This window comes from Lycorma delicatula, chromosome 5 (assembly GCF_047948215.1).
Source record: "Lycorma delicatula isolate Av1 chromosome 5, ASM4794821v1, whole genome shotgun sequence".
Lineage (NCBI taxonomy): Eukaryota > Metazoa > Arthropoda > Insecta > Hemiptera > Fulgoridae > Lycorma > Lycorma delicatula.
Window position 1 is genome coordinate 9,117,581 of NC_134459.1, and position 9,283 is coordinate 9,126,863.

Genomic DNA, 9,283 nt, shown 5'->3' on the forward strand with positions numbered 1-9,283 from the left:
ATTGGGTCAGGTCAGAGTTCATTGTTCAGCGATCATAATCATCATCATCAATAATATAACAGTTATCAAAATGGGTTACACATCTTGTTAAAATAATTAGGGTACACCTCATGTAATATGTAGTATGACCAATGTAGTATACACACAAATTCCTGGTCATATTATCCATTACTATATCAAATTGGTTTTGGGAAAGACTTGCTATATTACATTTAATATATGATGACGAAATTTGATATGCAGACCTAATAAGCGGCGAGAGCACAAAATAATTTTACATTATCAACTAATATATAATACACTGACTGCTTACTTTTACAAATTTTATTGGCAATATCTATCGACAATTTAACCATTATTGTAATCTCAAATACACAACAAATATTAGGGTAGATAACACTGGATAGGGTATTAGGGTACATAACACAGGATAGGGTATTAGGGTACATAACACTGACAAATAATCACCACCATCACTTATCAGCTGTCATTGAGCAACGATCTGATCACGATCACCATTATTCATTGAGCACCGATCAGGTCATAAATCACCGTTCATTGAATGCTTGATCCCCATTCAATGAGCACCGATTAGATCAAAGATCACGTTTCAATGGGTACCGATTGGGTCAGGTCAGAGTTCATTGTTCAGCGATCATAATCATCATCATCAATAATATAACAGTTATCAAAATGGGTTACACATCTTGTTAAAATAATTAGGGTACACCTCATGTAATATGTAGTATGACCAATGTAGTATACACACAAATTCCTGGTCATATTATCCATTACTATATCAAATTGGTTTTGGGAAAGACTTGCTATATTACATTTAATATATGATGACGAAATTTGATATGCAGACCTAATAAGCGGCGAGAGCACAAAATAATTTTACATTATCAACTAATATATAATACACTGACTGCTTACTTTTACAAATTTTATTGGCAATATCTATCGACAATTTAACCATTATTGTAATCTCAAATACACAACAAATATTAGGGTAGATAACACTGGATAGGGTATTAGGGTACATAACACAGGATAGGGTATTAGGGTACATAACACTGACAAATAATCACCACCATCACTTATCAGCTGTCATTGAGCAACGATCTGATCACGATCACCATTATTCATTGAGCACCGATCAGGTCATAAATCACCGTTCATTGAATGCTTGATCCCCATTCAATGAGCACCGATTAGATCAAAGATCACGTTTCAATGGGTACCGATTGGGTCAGGTCAGAGTTCATTGTTCAGCGATCATAATCATCATCATCAATAATATAACAGTTATCAAAATGGGTTACACATCTTGTTAAAATAATTAGGGTACACCTCATGTAATATGTAGTATGACCAATGTAGTATACACACAAATTCCTGGTCATATTATCCATTACTATATCAAATTGGTTTTGGGAAAGACTTGCTATATTACATTTAATATATGATGACGAAATTTGATATGCAGACCTAATAAGCGGCGAGAGCACAAAATAATTTTACATTATCAACTAATATATAATACACTGACTGCTTACTTTTACAAATTTTATTGGCAATATCTATCGACAATTTAACCATTATTGTAATCTCAAATACACAACAAATATTAGGGTAGATAACACTGGATAGGGTATTAGGGTACATAACACAGGATAGGGTATTAGGGTACATAACACTGACAAATAATCACCACCATCACTTATCAGCTGTCATTGAGCAACGATCTGATCACGATCACCATTATTCATTGAGCACCGATCAGGTCATAAATCACCGTTCATTGAATGCTTGATCCCCATTCAATGAGCACCGATTAGATCAAAGATCACGTTTCAATGGGTACCGATTGGGTCAGGTCAGAGTTCATTGTTCAGCGATCATAATCATCATCATCATCAATAATATAACAGTTATCAAAATGGGTTACACATCTTGTTAAAATAATTAGGGTACACCTCATGTAACATGTAGTATGACCAATGTATTCCACACACAAATTCCTGGTCATATTATCCATTATTATATCAAATTGGTTTTGGGAAAGACTTGCTATATTACATTTAATATATGATGACGAAATTTGATATGCAGACCTAATAAGCGGCGAGAGTACATAAAATAATTTTACATTATCAACTAATATATAATACACTGCTTACTTTTACAAAATTTATTGGCAATATCTATCGACAATTTAACCATTATTGTAATCTCAAATACACAACAAATATTAGGGTAGATAACACTGGGTGCATAACACTGGTTAGGGTATTAGGCTACATAACACTGACAAATAATCACCACCATCACTTATCAGCTGTCATTGAGCAACGATCTGATCACGATCACCATTATTCATTGAGCACCGATCAGGTCATAAATCACCGTTCATTGAATGCTTGATCCCCATTCAATGAGCACCGATTAGATCAAAGATCACGTTTCAATGGGTACCGATTGGGTCAGGTCAGAGTTCATTGTTCAGCGATCATAATCATCATCATCAATAATATAACAGTTATCAAAATGGGTTACATATCTTGTTAAAGTAATTAGGTATACCTCATGTAATATGTAGTATGACCAATGTAGTCCACACACAAATTCCTGGTCATATTATCCATTACTATATCAAATTGGTTTTGGGAAAGACTTGCTATAAGATTACATTTAATATTTGAAGACAGAATTTCTGACCTAAAACGCAGCGAGAGCACACAAAATAAATTTAAATTATCAAATAATATGTAATATACTGCTTGCTTAAAATTTTTTACAAATTATATTGCCAATGTCTATCGACGATTTAACCGTAATTGTAATCTCAAATATTGGGGTAAATTATTTAGTACATTAACATAACACTGACAAATAATCACCACCATCACTTATCAGCTGTCATTGAGCAACGATCTGATCACGATCACCATTATTCATTGAGCACCGATCAGGTCATAAATCACCGTTCATTGAATGCTTGATCCCCATTCAATGAGCACCGATTAGATCAAAGATCACGTTTCAATGGGTACCGATTGGGTCAGGTCAGAGTTCATTGTTCAGCGATCATAATCATCATCATCAATAATATAACAGTTATCAAAATGGGTTACACATCTTGTTAAAATAATTAGGGTACACCTCATGTAATATGTAGTATGACCAATGTAGTATACACACAAATTCCTGGTCATATTATCCATTACTATATCAAATTGGTTTTGGGAAAGACTTGCTATATTACATTTAATATATGATGACGAAATTTGATATGCAGACCTAATAAGCGGCGAGAGCACAAAATAATTTTACATTATCAACTAATATATAATACACTGACTGCTTACTTTTACAAATTTTATTGGCAATATCTATCGACAATTTAACCATTATTGTAATCTCAAATACACAACAAATATTAGGGTAGATAACACTGGATAGGGTATTAGGGTACATAACACAGGATAGGGTATTAGGGTACATAACACTGACAAATAATCACCACCATCACTTATCAGCTGTCATTGAGCAACGATCTGATCACGATCACCATTATTCATTGAGCACCGATCAGGTCATAAATCACCGTTCATTGAATGCTTGATCCCCATTCAATGAGCACCGATTAGATCAAAGATCACGTTTCAATGGGTACCGATTGGGTCAGGTCAGAGTTCATTGTTCAGCGATCATAATCATCATCATCAATAATATAACAGTTATCAAAATGGGTTACACATCTTGTTAAAATAATTAGGGTACACCTCATGTAATATGTAGTATGACCAATGTAGTATACACACAAATTCCTGGTCATATTATCCATTACTATATCAAATTGGTTTTGGGAAAGACTTGCTATATTACATTTAATGTATGATCACGAAATTTGATATGCAGACCTAATAAGCGGCGAGAGCACAAAATAATTTTACATTATCAACTAATATATAATACACTGACTGCTTACTTTTACAAATTTTATTGGCAATATCTATCGACAATTTAACCATTATTGTAATCTCAAATACACAACAAATATTAGGGTAGATAACACTGGATAGGGTATTAGGGTACATAACACAGGATAGGGTATTAGGGTACATAACACTGACAAATAATCACCACCATCACTTATCAGCTGTCATTGAGCAACGATCTGATCACGATCACCATTATTCATTGAGCACCGATCAGGTCATAAATCACCGTTCATTGAATGCTTGATCCCCATTCAATGAGCACCGATTAGATCAAAGATCACGTTTCAATGGGTACCGATTGGGTCAGGTCAGAGTTCATTGTTCAGCGATCATAATCATCATCATCATCAATAATATAACAGTTATCAAAATGGGTTACACATCTTGTTAAAATAATTAGGGTACACCTCATGTAACATGTAGTATGACCAATGTATTCCACACACAAATTCCTGGTCATATTATCCATTATTATATCAAATTGGTTTTGGGAAAGACTTGCTATATTACATTTAATATATGATGACGAAATTTGATATGCAGACCTAATAAGCGGCGAGAGTACATAAAATAATTTTACATTATCAACTAATATATAATACACTGCTTACTTTTACAAAATTTATTGGCAATATCTATCGACAATTTAACCATTATTGTAATCTCAAATACACAACAAATATTAGGGTAGATAACACTGGGTGCATAACACTGGTTAGGGTATTAGGCTACATAACACTGACAAATAATCACCACCATCACTTATCAGCTGTCATTGAGCAACGATCTGATCACGATCACCATTATTCATTGAGCACCGATCAGGTCATAAATCACCGTTCATTGAATGCTTGATCCCCATTCAATGAGCACCGATTAGATCAAAGATCACGTTTCAATGGGTACCGATTGGGTCAGGTCAGAGTTCATTGTTCAGCGATCATAATCATCATCATCAATAATATAACAGTTATCAAAATGGGTTACACATCTTGTTAAAATAATTAGGGTACACCTCATGTAATATGTAGTATGACCAATGTAGTATACACACAAATTCCTGGTCATATTATCCATTACTATATCAAATTGGTTTTGGGAAAGACTTGCTATATTACATTTAATATATGATGACGAAATTTGATATGCAGACCTAATAAGCGGCGAGAGCACAAAATAATTTTACATTATCAACTAATATATAATACACTGACTGCTTACTTTTACAAATTTTATTGGCAATATCTATCGACAATTTAACCATTATTGTAATCTCAAATACACAACAAATATTAGGGTAGATAACACTGGATAGGGTATTAGGGTACATAACACAGGATAGGGTATTAGGGTACATAACACTGACAAATAATCACCACCATCACTTATCAGCTGTCATTGAGCAACGATCTGATCACGATCACCATTATTCATTGAGCACCGATCAGGTCATAAATCACCGTTCATTGAATGCTTGATCCCCATTCAATGAGCACCGATTAGATCAAAGATCACGTTTCAATGGGTACCGATTGGGTCAGGTCAGAGTTCATTGTTCAGCGATCATAATCATCATCATCAATAATATAACAGTTATCAAAATGGGTTACACATCTTGTTAAAATAATTAGGGTACACCTCATGTAATATGTAGTATGACCAATGTAGTATACACACAAATTCCTGGTCATATTATCCATTACTATATCAAATTGGTTTTGGGAAAGACTTGCTATATTACATTTAATATATGATGACGAAATTTGATATGCAGACCTAATAAGCGGCGAGAGCACAAAATAATTTTACATTATCAACTAATATATAATACACTGACTGCTTACTTTTACAAATTTTATTGGCAATATCTATCGACAATTTAACCATTATTGTAATCTCAAATACACAACAAATATTAGGGTAGATAACACTGGATAGGGTATTAGGGTACATAACACAGGATAGGGTATTAGGGTACATAACACTGACAAATAATCACCACCATCACTTATCAGCTGTCATTGAGCAACGATCTGATCACGATCACCATTATTCATTGAGCACCGATCAGGTCATAAATCACCGTTCATTGAATGCTTGATCCCCATTCAATGAGCACCGATTAGATCAAAGATCACGTTTCAATGGGTACCGATTGGGTCAGGTCAGAGTTCATTGTTCAGCGATCATAATCATCATCATCATCAATAATATAACAGTTATCAAAATGGGTTACACATCTTGTTAAAATAATTAGGGTACACCTCATGTAACATGTAGTATGACCAATGTATTCCACACACAAATTCCTGGTCATATTATCCATTATTACATCAAATTGGTTTTGGGAAAGACTTGCTATATTACATTTAATATATGATGACGAAATTTGATATGCAGACCTAATAAGCGGCGAGAGTACATAAAATAATTTTACATTATCAACTAATATATAATACACTGCTTACTTTTACAAAATTTATTGGCAATATCTATCGACAATTTAACCATTATTGTAATCTCAAATACACAACAAATATTAGGGTAGATAACACTGGGTGCATAACACTGGTTAGGGTATTAGGCTACATAACACTGACAAATAATCACCACCATCACTTATCAGCTGTCATTGAGCAACGATCTGATCACGATCACCATTATTCATTGAGCACCGATCAGGTCATAAATCACCGTTCATTGAATGCTTGATCCCCATTCAATGAGCACCGATTAGATCAAAGATCACGTTTCAATGGGTACCGATTGGGTCAGGTCAGAGTTCATTGTTCAGCGATCATAATCATCATCATCAATAATATAACAGTTATCAAAATGGGTTACATATCTTGTTAAAGTAATTAGGTATACCTCATGTAATATGTAGTATGACCAATGTAGTCCACACACAAATTCCTGGTCATATTATCCATTACTATATCAAATTGGTTTTGGGAAAGACTTGCTATAAGATTACATTTAATATTTGAAGACAGAATTTCTGACCTAAAACGCAGCGAGAGCACACAAAATAAATTTAAATTATCAAATAATATGTAATATACTGCTTGCTTAAAATTTTTTACAAATTATATTGCCAATGTCTATCGACGATTTAACCGTAATTGTAATCTCAAATATTGGGGTAAATTATTTAGTACATTAACATAACACTGACAAATAATCACCACCATCACTTATCAGCTGTCATTGAGCAACGATCTGATCACGATCACCATTATTCATTGAGCACCGATCAGGTCATAAATCACCGTTCATTGAATGCTTGATCCCCATTCAATGAGCACCGATTAGATCAAAGATCACGTTTCAATGGGTACCGATTGGGTCAGGTCAGAGTTCATTGTTCAGCGATCATAATCATCATCATCAATAATATAACAGTTATCAAAATGGGTTACACATCTTGTTAAAATAATTAGGGTACACCTCATGTAATATGTAGTATGACCAATGTAGTATACACACAAATTCCTGGTCATATTATCCATTACTATATCAAATTGGTTTTGGGAAAGACTTGCTATATTACATTTAATATATGATGACGAAATTTGATATGCAGACCTAATAAGCGGCGAGAGCACAAAATAATTTTACATTATCAACTAATATATAATACACTGACTGCTTACTTTTACAAATTTTATTGGCAATATCTATCGACAATTTAACCATTATTGTAATCTCAAATACACAACAAATATTAGGGTAGATAACACTGGATAGGGTATTAGGGTACATAACACAGGATAGGGTATTAGGGTACATAACACTGACAAATAATCACCACCATCACTTATCAGCTGTCATTGAGCAACGATCTGATCACGATCACCATTATTCATTGAGCACCGATCAGGTCATAAATCACCGTTCATTGAATGCTTGATCCCCATTCAATGAGCACCGATTAGATCAAAGATCACGTTTCAATGGGTACCGATTGGGTCAGGTCAGAGTTCATTGTTCAGCGATCATAATCATCATCATCAATAATATAACAGTTATCAAAATGGGTTACACATCTTGTTAAAATAATTAGGGTACACCTCATGTAATATGTAGTATGACCAATGTAGTATACACACAAATTCCTGGTCATATTATCCATTACTATATCAAATTGGTTTTGGGAAAGACTTGCTATATTACATTTAATATATGATGACGAAATTTGATATGCAGACCTAATAAGCGGCGAGAGCACAAAATAATTTTACATTATCAACTAATATATAATACACTGACTGCTTACTTTTACAAATTTTATTGGCAATATCTATCGACAATTTAACCATTATTGTAATCTCAAATACACAACAAATATTAGGGTAGATAACACTGGATAGGGTATTAGGGTACATAACACAGGATAGGGTATTAGGGTACATAACACTGACAAATAATCACCACCATCACTTATCAGCTGTCATTGAGCAACGATCTGATCACGATCACCATTATTCATTGAGCACCGATCAGGTCATAAATCACCGTTCATTGAATGCTTGATCCCCATTCAATGAGCACCGATTAGATCAAAGATCACGTTTCAATGGGTACCGATTGGGTCAGGTCAGAGTTCATTGTTCAGCGATCATAATCATCATCATCATCAATAATATAACAGTTATCAAAATGGGTTACACATCTTGTTAAAATAATTAGGGTACACCTCATGTAACATGTAGTATGACCAATGTATTCCACACACAAATTCCTGGTCATATTATCCATTATTATATCAAATTGGTTTTGGGAAAGACTTGCTATATTACATTTAATATATGATGACGAAATTTGATATGCAGACCTAATAAGCGGCGAGAGTACATAAAATAATTTTACATTATCAACTAATATATAATACACTGCTTACTTTTACAAAATTTATTGGCAATATCTATCGACAATTTAACCATTATTGTAATCTCAAATACACAACAAATATTAGGGTAGATAACACTGGGTGCATAACACTGGTTAGGGTATTAGGCTACATAACACTGACAAATAATCACCACCATCACTTATCAGCTGTCATTGAGCAACGATCTGATCACGATCACCATTATTCATTGAGCACCGATCAGGTCATAAATCACCGTTCATTGAATGCTTGATCCCCATTCAATGAGCACCGATTAGATCAAAGATCACGTTTCAATGGGTACCGATTGGGTCAGGTCAGAGTTCATTGTTCAGCGATCATAATCATCATCATCAATAATATAACAGTTATCAAAATGGGT